This window comes from Pelodiscus sinensis, chromosome 1 (assembly GCF_052426305.1).
Source record: "Pelodiscus sinensis isolate ZL-2025 chromosome 1, ASM5242630v1, whole genome shotgun sequence".
Lineage (NCBI taxonomy): Eukaryota > Metazoa > Chordata > Testudines > Trionychidae > Pelodiscus > Pelodiscus sinensis.
In genome coordinates this window covers 171202719-171217584 of record NC_143052.1, presented here as the reverse complement: position 1 = coordinate 171217584, position 14866 = coordinate 171202719, and positions in this window count along the sequence as shown.

The window sequence follows — 14866 nt, the reverse complement described above, 5'->3', positions numbered from 1 at the left end:
AACCCTCAGCAACGGGCACAGCCGTAGCAGCCAAGCAAGAAAAAACACCATTCCTCAATCATGGCTCTGCCTGTGAACAGCCTCACAGCATGTGCCATAGCCCTATATACATTGCTCCTAGCTACAGCTCCATTATAGGAACTGAAGTGATGCTGCTCCTGTATCATTTAATGATTTCACTTAAGCCATCAGAATTTCCAGCTGACCAGTTATAATGGCTTATTAGCCTTTTTGTGCTACTGGAGTAGAACAAAGGGGTCAGAGCAAGACTAAGGATCAGGTTCAAAATGTTTAAAGGGTGCCAAATGAATTTGTAAAAGTACAGTAAAAGGAAGGAGTACCAGAACATTAAGTAGCGATTCAAGCCTCAGGATATTATCTAAACTAAGGGTTTGAAATGTGAAATTAGTGGAACTCTGATTATTTTCCATGCTGACTGTGAGGAACATTTTTCTGAGATGTCTCCAAGGAAACAAGCAAAATTCTCTAATGTGAAACAGGAGCCAAAAGATATTCACCATCAAAGGCTTCACTTAGTTTGGAGTGACAGAGTGGAATCCCCCTTGTAGTATGGCAACTTGTACTTAGAATCAAAGGAGAAAATTAACTTAGCTAAACTCAAGGTACATGACTGAATAATAGAAACATACTGAGATAACATGACAGCATCATAGGTGATACTGTATGCCTTCAGAAATATTTTGAATTCTCTAATTAGCCAAAGGCAAATAATCTTCCAACTGCTGTATCATTTAAGGGAGAATTTCTGACTGGAATTTTGAAAGGATAGAGTGTAGTGGTTGACATTTGCCTATGAATATCCTACAGCACAGACTTCTGGCTCAGCAGAGAAAGTAAGGCTATTAATTGCCTTACCTTGATGTGTGAAAATGAAAATAACTCATGTTTAAAGACAGCTGGAACAAAAAAATCCATCCATCTTTCTCTGCAATATAGTAACCTAAGAAGTATTTGATATGTGTCTAAAAAAATGAAAGAAGGGTGAACTAAGGAGAATGTCTTCACATTGAAATATCTGCTGCAGTTCAAGCTGAACACTGCTTAAGACAAACAGTAAAGAGGGTTTTGTTAATTATACAACTGGTACAATAAAGAAACTGGAGTAACCAGCTCTCGTTACATACTTTATTATTATTATTATTATTATTATTATTATTATTATTATTATTTTCCTTAAGCATGGTACAGTATTTTGTTTTGGAAATGACCATGCTTATCCTGCAGGGAATGACACAATTAATTTTATTCTAAACATTAAGAAACATGGAGTTTTGGATTTCAGATAATCAGAAAATTAAAATTTTGACTCTTGTCTAAGATTTGTCTTGCTCTAACTCAAGAAGAGCTGATTACCTCTTTAAGCTTTATTACTATTCTTATATGTTGACATGGACTCCATTACCTGAACACTTTACAAGCTTTAATGTATTTAACCTCACAGCAGTCTTAGGAGGTAGGGAAATAGTTTTAGTCCTATTTTACAAATGGGGAACTGGCATCAAGAGACCAAATGATTTGTCCAATTCCCTGGCTCACTCAATTTCTAGGTAGTGCCACAACCACTAGACTATTCTTTCTCCAAGTCCAGACTTCTCATACCAGTTATAGGTCCTTGAAAAAGGTGCACATTGGTTAGAGATTGAAAAAAAAATCAGGTTGTCATTAAACGATGATAATTTGTATGTAATTTTTTTTATCAACCTTCTTCAGTGGGATTTCAGTGGGATTTCAGTGGGAGCGAAGGGTGCTCAGCATCTCACAAAGTTTATTGGAAAATAGGAAAATAATTTAGATAACTGAAATGCTATACTTGTGTCTTCTCCACTGGATTCCTTTACTTCTGACACAGATAGCTTAAAAGTCTTGTCCCTACTTATGTCATATATAAAAAGGGTCTAATAATGCTTTCACAGTTTAGTCAAGGGCTTTAAGATCTGCAGATGAAAAGGCCACATTAACTGCAAAACATTATAGATATTTCTCATTAGGGGAGTGGGAGACCAATGGGAGCTGAGTAACTTGTTTGAGCAGCAGTATGTATAAATGGACTAGATCTTGACCAAATGAATAAGAGTGACGGACACATTTGCTACCTCCTAGGATTTGAGCCCTTAGGGAGAGTGCAACAAGGGGAGAAGGATCCATTTTAGCAGATCTGTTATTCCCCAAAACATAATGAAAGTTTGGAACAATTCAGGCCAGTTTGGAACAATTAGGCCAGTTTGGAACAATTCAGAGGTGTAAACAGTTCATTAAGAATCTGACCCAAATCTCAATTAAGTGGCTTTAATTAAGTTGCAGAGGCATGAGCAGCACCTAAATCTACTAAAGGAAAATACTTAATCAACTTGCTGCTCATGCTCAGAGATATTTAAACACTCATAATTCTGTTTAATCAATACTAATTTCCTCTAAATAACAATCAGGAACTGCTCCCTGAGGATTATTTCCATGCCTAGCTCCAACTTTCTAACACCAGTGACTTCACATGGAGGCCTTAAAAATAAAAGTTGGACCTTATACATGTTGGACTTCTCTTGTCCAACAGCCTCCAGACCTGACCTGTCCCAGATGGGGGAATTTGCTAGACGAGGGGAGGTCCCCTGACACCAGCACCTCAAACCGCTGCCCCTCCCTGCTGCAGGCTCTTTCAGTTCTGCTGGGTTGTCTGTGAGTGAGCTCCAGCCCCGGCTTTGCTGCTGGCTGTCCGGGCAGCTCTAGCCCCACTGCCAAATGGCAGGTTGTCCAATCGGGTTGCAACAGCCTCAGACATGCTACTGCACGGCACGTACCTGCTGAGCTGATTGTGCCAGGCTGCTGTGGCCAGTTTCCCCTCCCAGACTGATGCAGCCCAGCCAGACTTTCCCTCTTGTGCTGCTGTCAATCACTCTCATCCCAGACTCCTGTGGCCCTGCTGATAGTAGACTGTCAGTGTTGCACCATGCTCCAAGCTTCTGTCTCTTCTGCCCCGGGCCTCTCTCATCCAGAAACATCCGTGGTCATGCTGGGCTATGGATGTTGCTGGGGAAGAGAATCCTCGATTTGGGAAGTGAAACCTGTATCTATAACTCTCAGAGGGATAGTCATGTTAGTCTGTAATATAACATGCAAAAAAAATTAAAAACATGGTTTCACAACTTTAAACTGCAACAAAAAGGTAGTCTTGTATGTAGCACCTTAGAGATCTAAAAAAATATATATAATATCATGAGCTTTCGTGGGCACAACCTGCTTCTTCAGATGAAAGCTCATGATAGTATGTATATTTTTTGTTAGTCACTAAGGTGTTAAATACGTAGATATAGATACAAAACATACTTAAAATAAAATGGATATATATGACAAAAGAGTGAGTTTATTCTAGCCTTTGCTGTGTTGGGGCTTCTCTTCATGGGAACACCTAGGGAAACGATTGTAAATTAACTAAAGGTGCGTACTTGAAGTGCATTGTTAAACCTCATTAAATCCCTGTGAGGACATTGTTGTTCAGAATTAAGAGCCTTAATACTCTTTAGTTTAATGCAACCTGAAAGTGAACTGAAATAGTCCAAATTAAAGCCACGTTCACACAGAAGTTTAATGTGCTTCCAAATATACTTCCAAATCACAGCATTAGTTAATTTGGATTAACTTTCCTGCATATCCCCATATAGACAAACCTTTAAAAGCAACGGAACAGTTTTTGCACAAGCAACTCACTTTTAGGCAGAGCAAAAGCTTGAAAAATGTCAGCCAGATATGTTTTTGTTTTAAACACGTTACTAAAAACTGAAAGCAGAGGATTATAATGAAAAGCGTTTTACAACTTTAAACTGCAACAATTGTTACTAGGCAGCCACTATTTCCACTAACAAAAATGCACACTACATAAAACTTTCCATTTTCCAACTAGTAAATATATATATATATATATATATATATATATACAGAGACAGAGAGAGAGAGAGAGAGGCGGATAAACTGCATTTATTATGCTCATTTCACTAGTTTCTGCTAGGACATAAGAACAACCATACTGGGTGAGACTAATGGTCCATCTAGCCCACTATTTTGTCTTCTATAGTGTATCGTAAGAGTCGCTTCAGGGGAAACGAACAGAAAAGGGCAATTATTGTTAAACAGTAAATAAGTATTTTGTTTAACAATAGCAAACATCAGAGAAATTCAGACAGCCACCAATTAGTAAAATAAATGAACAAGCAAAAAGCCAACCAGAAAAACCCAGCTTCCCTGAGAAATGGTTCCTTTTTTCTCCTAGTGTGGAATTTAGATTGGCTTGAACCCCAGAACTGGCAATATTTAGTCCTGCACCTGTGAAAAGTCTTGTGACTCATCAGGCCTAGAAATAGAAGCACAAAACTGTTAAGAGAAGAAAGATACATTTCTTATTGGAAAACTGTGTAAGTCCTAAAATATCTTCACTGAATAGTATTCAGTTTTTTAATGGGAATGGTTATTTAAACTTTTTTACAGGTCTCAGATATGTTACTTATAATTATCTTCTCTCTCAAAGCTTGGACATCTGGACTCTTAGGACCTCCTTCTAAAGGTTTGAGAGAAATGAATAATACTAGTAAGGCCTAAACCTGTGCATATTGAACTCAATTAAAAGGATCCCATTGACAGTACAGAATCAAGGCCTAAGACATTTCTAAAAATAGTTTTGTTTTTGTTTGTATGTTTGCCTGTTCCCCTGTGACATATATAGGAAAATGTGGGATAAAGATTTTTCTTGGCACTAGTTTGGGATGACCTGCATGACTCAATCCTGTCAGAGAATTCTGGTACAGAAGTTAAAAAAAAAACAAAAAAAAACCCACAAAGCTGTATCTCAAGTGTACTGAGTTACTGAAGCATGTTCATTGTGAGGTAAGCACAAAGGAATTAAATTAATGATTAACAACATTGAATGCCAACAATAATCTTTGTAGTGGACTAGTCCTTTTATCTGGTTTAATATCTTGTCTCTTTGACCAGAAGGCATTTTGAACTGTAAAGATAAGTGTTATCTATTTCCCTACTGACACATTAGCAGAAGCACTGTACATATAGGGGGAAAGGAGAAAAGAAAATGAATGTATAATTGAAATGCAAATAAAACATTTTAGGAGCGCTGTTTGGTATAACTGTTATTGCACGAATGATTCAAATTGTTACAAAGACACTGTACAGAGTATAATAATCTTAGTTTGAAAGAAATTCAGTGCCCAATTTATTAAACATTTAACAAGCATTTTTTCCCCTAGCCACTTATTTTCAAGTACTCTCATAGTGACTACAATGAAGATAACTGTGAGCTTGCTTATACAATAGAGCAAGCTTGCTTAACAAACAACTCTTTAGGGAGTACTTTTACCTAAAACACAATAACAAATAGTATCCTCTGTTCATAATGAATGTAGCTGTATTAAATGCATGAAACTGTATCAACATTTCTAATATTTCTATATTTAAACAGATTTTAGTATTGTCCTTTGCTGCCATTTTTAAAAAGTCATATACAAAAAGTCATACACAAATAATCCAATTATTTGCTACAAGTATATTAGTTGCAAATGAAGCTCTTTTCCCATCTATGAACCATTCACAAACTGATGTTTTCTGAAATTATTGGTTATTTGTAGCTATTCAGCAAATCATTTGAACAAATAATTTTCAGTCAACTGGGCACAAACTGATCAAGTAAGTCAGCTATTCAGTATTTTTCATTTGTGATTGGTTTTGTTCTCCTTTGGAAGGATGGAAAAATGTAAACAAAAGTTGAATGATTAATAAGAAATACAGACTCTCTACCTACAAAATAAGCATTTGCACCAATAACTTTCATTCTCCAAATATTCATGAAAATAATAATCCATTCTAAGTAATAATTAAATAAGGCAGCAACTAAGAATTCTAAACAATGTTGCTCCTTTTTACTGGATATGTGTACAAACCAAAATAAAATGTTCTTTACTCTTATATTTTATTCTTTCTCTGTGAATATTAAAAAAAGTTTTGATAAATTTAATGGCTAAGGCATGGGACTAACAGAAGATTTAGATTTAATCCCTAACTCTGTCAAACACTTGCTTTATGAAACTGGGTAAATAATTCATGGTGGTACCTCCGTTTACTCCTAGATAAATTGGTAGATATATTGTAGATACATGACAGAAGTTTTGCAAGGTGTGGCGAAGTCGGGCCCCCCGGTCAGCGGCCTCGCTGCCACCCCCCCATTTTCGCCTATATCCCCCACCCACAGTCTCGGCTTCCCGAGTCCGGAGCCTCTTGCCTGGGCCCCGGGTCGGTGGCCGCCCCGCTCGGGCTTTCGCTCAGCCCGCCTGCTCTCAGCCCCGCTCACGATGCTGTGGCGGGGGTTGGTCCTCCGCCGGGCTCGACCTTCAGTCCGCTCGGGGCACAGGGCGTGTGGTCGTCCGTCTGCGGCCTCAATCCTCTGGGCCCCCGGCTGGGGAGTCTCGCTGCCCAGGGCAAGGGCTGCGCGGGTCCGGACTCCCTTCTCCGTCCCGCTGGCTCCTCCGGCTCCGCTCTCCTGGCTGCCTGCCAAGGGAAAGTGAATGCCAGCAGCCCCTTGTCCTTCCGGCCCCTCCCCCTTTTGAGCCAGCACGCCAGGGGCGTGCCGCTCACCCTGGTGTCTCCCCTCCGCCTCCTCCTGGGTCCCGCCGCCTGCCTTGCGTGCCTGTGGCTGCGCGCCCTCGCTCCTCTCCCCGTGAGCTTTCCCCCGGGCTCTGCTCCGCCGCGCCGCTCGGCGCCTCTCCGGGGGAGGGGCTGTCAGTGCGGGGAGCTTCTTCCCCGTCACACAAGGTTTAATTTATTATTAATAAAGTATAGGTTGAACCTCTCTAGACTGGCACTCTCTGGTTTGGCAACATCTGTGGTCCAGCATGATTTTGGTTAGTGGCCAGGGATTCTGAGGTCCCATAAAGTTTATTTACGGCCACCAGTCCTGGCTGTCAGTGTTCTGTGATTTAAGACGGGCTTTCACTGAGACTTCTGGTCCATTTACACTGCAATCAGAGGTATGAATACAGCAGGGGTTCTCATATCCACACTAGCTTTAATCTAGTTTAGTATGGCTAAAAGTAACAGTGAAGATGCAATTGCATGGGGTTCAACCCAGCTCTACAAGCCTACCTGGGACCATGGGTACATACTGGTAGCCTAAACTGTGGTACATGCCGCTGCACCGGGGCTATGCTGCTGCACCTTATCTACCTTTATTAGCCACATGGAACCAGATTAAACAAGCATACCAGCCTGTGCTGCAATCACACCTCTGACTGCAGTGTAGACATACCTTCAGGCTCCAAAATCACTTCATGGATTTTGAAAGTGGTACCCAGCTATTCATATTTAAATTCAGCAATCACATTTCTATCATTATATCTTTTCTACTCTTATTTCAGGCTACAAATGAACTGCAGTAAGATGAGTGCCAACTGAATCTTTTTTGATTATTACAGTTATTTTGCAATTCCAATTCATTACTTTTAAGCTGCAGTAATATGGGCTTTTTTAGAAGGATTTTTTTCTGAATTCAGTCACACAATCTAAAGATTTTCTCTAAAAATATGCATGAAACTCTAATCAGGTGACAGTACCTTGATGGTTTCTTCTTGTTTTTTTTACATATAAAATCAAATGTATTTAAAAACAAAGCAACAGAGAGTAAAGAACAAGTGATTTTATAATAATCAACTCTCAAGGCCTTGATTCTTTTTACATATCTATACACTGAGGTTGCATCTAGACTGGCATGATTTTGCACAAAAGCGGCTGCTTTTGCACAAAATCTTGCTGCCTGTATACACTGGCCACGAGTATTTGCGCAAGAACACTGACTTTGTAGTGTACAAAATCAGTGGTTCTTGCGCAAATACTCTGATGCACACGCTCTGGGATAAGCTAAAATGGCCATCGGAGCTTTCTTGCGCAAGAGAGCATCTACACTGGCACGGATGATTTGCGCAAAAGCAAATCTTTTGCGCAAAGGCACATGCCAGTATAGACGCTCTCTTGCGCAAATACTTTTAATGGAAAAACTTTTCTGTTAAAAGTATTTGCGCAAAATCATGCCAGTCTATACGCAGCCTGAGTGTGAGTATTGTTTTTCTACTAGGAATGTCAATTATGCATTACATTTTTTAAAATTAAATTTCTATACTCACAAATGCCTTAGGGTAGATTCATAACTGAACTTGTATTGGTTCAGTTTATTTGTTCATCGAACAAGTATAATATATTCCAACACAAGCCTATAGAAGCTGCATCTCTATTAGGAATACAGCTATATCTGTAAAACTTTTATAGTGTAGACCTGGTTTAAGGACCAGCATCTGTCCTGTGATATATATATATATATATTGGCATGCAAAAATCACTGCCCTCAGTTGGAAATGCTCCACTGTACCTGAGGCAAAAATAGTGGCCCAAATTCCTAATTCAAGGCATTTCATGGGGACCAGTAGACTTCCAGCTTCAGCAGAACCTTCAGGAATACCAAAGCTGGAATTGTGTGCAGAGGTTTTGTTAAGGTCTGTATGTTTACATTCATTACTCTAAAGATTCAATAGCAATTACTTTTCACCAAGTTATTTACTAATTTATGCATTCTTTACAACCCCAAAGTATCTTTGTGTATCACTTTTGATAAGGTGCTAACAGCTTAAAGGGTGTCCAAACATTTCCAACTATGTGTCTTTTGTTCATTAACCTAAGACCAGAAACAGAGGACCAGTGCAATGCTGTACTGGCCAATATGTTCTATAAGATTATGTGGCAAACAACTGACTATACTGGTACCATGATAGCTTGTGGCAGATGTTTAGATTGTTGTATGTAGAATTTTAAATGACTCTAAAAATCTGTTTTTGCTATCTGTTGGCTATCAACCAAACACTCCTGAATGTTTTAATGGTTATCTACATACCTGAGTGCAATGCTAACTAGTTCATTAGTGCTTACATCACACATTTAGCCTTATCCATTAGCTTGATACACTCAACTGCACTAATCACCTTTAAAGCTAATGTAAGAGTAATACTGCAGTAGCTTTTATCATATCATTTTTGCCTCTAATGGTAACATTTGGTAAGTGTTATTTTTGAGCACAAGGTGCACAATTACTATACTAATAATTTTTCTAATGCTATAAAGCAAAGAGTCCCTCACACATCTTTGCATCTCTATGAAGCACTTTCAGTTGTTGTTCACACTGCTCTGAAATTATCAAATATTCCAATTCATTACCTCATAGCTGCTGTTTTCTTTGTGAAATTATGTATGAGCAGCAGTTGCTGCAATCACCTGAACTTCTAACTTGGCAATTAATAGCAAGTGATTTTATAAACATATGATAAAAGACAGCTGCATGTTTATGGACCCCAATACTTCCTGAGCTTGCATAATGGGCCAAGCATCTTTTCACCCACCTGCTTGTATTCCTGCCATGGTGAATAATAACAATTTTTTAAAACTTTAATGGTCCACCAAAAATGAAATATTTTCACTGAAAAAACTCAGAAACTTGTCTTTTGCAAATAAAAGAATTTCATAGTCTCGGTATCTACTGGTTAGAAACATCTGGGATATTTTTTCTTATATGCTACTATAAGGCAGTAGCATATGAATATGGGAGAAGATAAAGGCATGTGTGTGGCTGTATATATAATAATCCATTTTATTTTTCCATGTTCTTAATTATGAGTTTTAATAGCAAAAACACGGTCAACAGCATGTGGGTTTATTCCTGGTTTGTGTGCATTTCTATAAGGCAGCAACTGGATGCAAGTTCATATTTAATCTCACCCTTGAAGCACTGATAGCAGAATAAAGATTGTACCACCAGAATGTCAGGGGTTCTTCAGCATCATCTATCTTTTATTGAAGGGTTCAAAAAGAGAAATGAGTTTCATCATGAATACTTGACATCTTAGCCTTAAAGAAACTTATCAATGAATGAGCCAGACTTCACCTATCAAACTGCAGCAGTGTCATCATATGCTATTTATTAGTTGAATATTGGACAAAGTTATTTTTTTAAAAAAGCAGATTTAAGTCATACCCTGCACCATGTAGTGAAATGTGTTATAATCCTTTTGTATTATTCTTTTTCCTCAGTGCAGAAAGCAGTGAAAGGCCACAAGCAAGGCTTTTGTTAACAAAACATAGTATTGCCAATGAAGTTATAGAAATGAGGAGATGTTTCAATAATTATGTTTAGACTAGATGAGCATTACAATAGTTTTGGTTTGCTATTTTAAAAATTCCAAAATTTGAATATATCAATTGCAGCCTTTATGCTCTTCTCCAGTTACAAATAGTGCAAGAAGCAAAACTATGAATCATGTGGAAGTGAGGTGTGTGTATGAGGAGGAGGGAACAGAACAGAGAGGAAAGTCATTTGTATGGTATTCCTATTACTGCATTGCTGCCAACCCTTGAGCATTTCAGGGGAAAGTCGGGATAGAGGAAATCAATAACAACAAGACAATGAGCAAGCTATGGTGTCAACGGTGATGAGGGAAGAACAGAGTTGGGATGCTGCTCATGGAGGCTTCATGATTTATGAATATTTATCTTCAGCATTTACTGTTAATGACACTCTAGGGTGAGCTCTGCATCTCCAATGACCTAGCTTCATTGATAATATGCCTACTTTGAGTACCTCAAGGGTGGTACAAATTTGGGAACCAGTGGTACCAAAGTGCATAAATAATAGCTATACAGGATACTTACTGTCCATTACATTATTCAACGAAGCTTGAGAATCACAGAATCATAACATTAGAAGGGATACCCATTTTAAGCTATTTAAATTTAACAAAGTCAGTTGAATACTTTGTGGCTCCCTTTAAAAGAATGCTAAAATGAAATTAAAAAAAGAAACTCACCATTTAAACAACACTTTTTACCAAAAATGTCATTGAAGGGTGAGAAAACGGCCTTCTCTTAGGCCTAAACTATCCCTTTTGCTGGCCTCGCAATAATTGAATGGACACTATTTTGCTCATTCAAAGTTGAGCTATTTGTTTAAGTCATATCACTACCTACAACATAAGACATAATTTGGTACATAAGTCAATTTAATATTTTAAGACAAATTGATAGTTCAGTCTAATCTTTTTCTTGTATTAGCATTTTTCAGGAAAAGCCTTTTAAAAGTTAAAAATATGTGTATAAATATAAGGAAAGGCAATTGTCTAGGTCTGTTCATTTAGATGTTCTCTTTCCATTAAACTCAAGACAAAAATCCATCCATTTAGAAAATTATCTATAAAAGTTCAGTTCTGAATATTTCTTGAAATTTGTGGTGTAGCCCCTACATTCCTTGTGTCCCTTTGATCCCTTTTAAAGTAATTGGGGGTACTGATTATTCAGGGATTCCAAGATTTGCCTTGTAACCAAAATAATAAGAGGACCTTAGCAATCTTATAAGAGAGAATGAGAATAATTTTATAGTCACCTCCACAACATTATTGTTTGTTTTTCTCCGGATACAGTATCTGTCACTTAAGAAACCCAAATCCTTAATACGTAATGATTTACCATTTTTAAAACTCTTACCAATTATTATTTGTGCTGAAGCTCCCTGAACATGTGGTAACTGCATAAATTAATGGTATCGTTCAACTGCTTTCCATTCTATTCAAATTTCAAACTGGATTCTAAAAACAGAAAATACTTTTGCACTGAATTATGAATAAATTGGTTATTAAGATTGTAACATTACACTCTCACTGCTTTTTGACATTCTATAGACCTTAGAAGCTGTCAACCATGGCATTTTATTATCATTTTTTGCTCTCCATTTTAGAGTTGCTGTTGCATAGTTTCAATGATACCTTTCTAATTGGTTTCAGCTACTTAAATATTATTGGCTTCACATCCTCCCCATCTGCTCTTCTAGTTTTCATTCCTTAGTGTTCAGTTCTTGACCATTTAGTACGCATAATTTGAATAATTCCTATTTGCAAATTGCCATATTACTTGCCATGGTGTCTAGCTTTATTGTTATATAAAGGACAAATATCACTCAACTTCCCTATGTAAATCCATTTTCACTTATACCTTCAAAGAAGTTTATTGATAGATTCTTTTGAGTAACTATATGGAAATTTAAAACCTTAACACTCCAAGACATAAGTACAGGGTATAAATGGTTTTGTATATGAGTGACATACTTTCATAACCAAAATATATTGTTTACCACCTACAATGTAAGGTATCCAACAAGCTATAAAATGCTATATCATTTAATCAATTTTAATAGAGTATTTATGCACCACTTGGACTGATAAAAATTATTTTTGTATATAATTTATAATATACAGGAATGTCTTCTTTACATATTTGCAAGTTTTCACACTTGTTGCCCTGTGTTTAACTTCGATTTCAATTGGCTTGATGTTTTTATATGGGAAAGCTTACTCTACCCACGTACAAACTCTTAATATTACATGAAACACAACTGTTCATTTATCGGTTACATTCAAGAGTTGTAGGGCATACACAAAGAGTTAATTCCAGTTTAAATACTTTTTGATATGTCAAAGCTATTTCCAACACTGAAGTAAAAGGAGGAATACTGCTAGGACCAGTAACATCTCTAGAACATTACGTAATTGGAAGTGTGGCTACTGTGGCACTCTGAAGTCCCACTCTAGGAAGCTATTCCATAGCAGCAGATCAATTTGCCTGAATGGAGCCCCATTTAAGCCAATAGAGTTATGTGAATCAGCTAGAAAAGGGAATATTTATCCTGTGTCTTAAGAGGGGAAAAAACTTTGAAATGTAAGTGCCATTGATAAATGATATAGTCCTATATATGAAACCAAGTCAAATTATGTATTGAAATCTATTCAGAGATTCAAAAGTCATTCACAAAATTATCAGAAACACTATTACTTATGTCATTACAAATTATATTGCTACATACATGAGACAAATCTTGGCTCGGGATTGACTGACATATCCTTCTTTTGTAATATTCACTTTGTCAGAGATCAACACAGAAATGTAGGCAATGTTGACCATTCTGATCATGTATGCAAATCAGTACATCCTGACCTATTGAGTTCAGTGTGAACTATTTATTTTCTAAGAGGTAAGTAAAGATCTTTCTTTACTAAGCCTCTAACTTCATCTTTCTTCACTTTACAATTTTAGTTTCAAGTGTTAAAAAAACGTATACTTTTGAAATGTATGCTGACAAAGGGGAGATTTCTAATTCAGATAATCAGGATTTATTTAACAGTATTGTATTCAAGGACATTACTTTGATGAACATTCCCTGGGGCTATAGTCACGTCTCTGTTAAATAGTTTCCATGACAGAAATTTACATATCCTTTTCATAAAGCAAGATGTAGATATTGTTAAGATAATTTAGGCAGAGGTTTACCACCTACAATGTAAGGTATCCAACAAGCTATAAAATGCTATATCATTTAATCAATTTTAATAGAGTATTTATTGAAGGCAATTTTATACATTAAACATAGCCAATTTACAGCCCTCATGAAGAAAATCACATAGCTTGAGAAGGAATCAGCTCATTTGGTACATCATGAGCTAACAAATATACCATGAGAAGGCCTAAATAGACACTGATAACATCAGAAAAAATTCTGCAATTTTGACTAGCTTTTCTCTGCTTGAGGTTTTTGCTCTAGTCCTCTCTCTCACTGTCTCTTTGTCGCACACTTGCATCAAACTTGTCTCTCTCACTCTCTTTTTCTTTCTCTATCCACCTTTACATCAATGTCCCTTCCTTTTTCTTTCAGTTTATCTAGCCTCTTCTTCACTAAATCCCTTTTCATCCATCCACTAGGAATAAAAGCAAGTGGGATCTGCATGAAATTTGCCTCTCTCACATAGTTCACTGTGCTTGGTTCCAAATGCATTGTAAATCAGCACTTCCTTTATTCCTGGTAATAAGTTGAATGTTTACATACAAACTGTATAGTATCTATTTTAGCTGCTTGTGTGTGTGTGTGTGTGTGTGTGTGTGTGTGTGTGTGTGTGTGTGTGTGTGTGTTTCAAAAAGAGTAGTTATCAAGTGCTCGCCTTTCTTAATGAGTGAAAATATACAAAAAGGGATAAAATCTTCAACAACATATCACAAAATTGTACTGCCTGAGTAAATTCAGATCATACTATCCAGACATAAGAACAAAAATAGTGGTAACCAGCCAGCGAAGTTACTACCTATGTTCCCAGAAGGGAAAAAAAAACACACTAAAAACTGTAGCTTTAGGGTCTGGAAATCTGGCAATATTAATATGCAAATACTAATGTAATATAAGTTTGAATATTTTATAGATATACCCACAAACAACAAGGATATGAATGCTAATCCCCCCAGCATACCTTCAACCTTGTCAACAATTAAAAGTAGGAAGTCAAAAAAATGGTCAGAGCCAAGTTTCAAAGGCTGGCATGAAAAACAAACACTGAAATTTCACACTCATTGCCCATTTACTTGTAGAATAAAAACAGGATTGCATGTCATATTGTGTTTTAGTTTAAGAATGCTATGTAGTCACTACCAGACACATCGGTAATTCTATCCTCCAATGGAATACAAAAGAAAACATAACAAAAAATGAAAATATTTACAGATGAGAAGAATGGGAGATGCAGGAAACATCAGGTGGTTACAAAATGGCACCTGAGGGCCATAGCTGCTTGGCTCTGACATATTTACATGGCCAACCTAAAAAAACCAAGCTGCCAAACCATTCCCATAACAAGCTATAGCCACACATGCAGCGTAAGGACTAATTAGAACATTTATATTCTATGACGGATTAAAAAGGTCACAAAGTAGTGCCAGCCACTTGAGG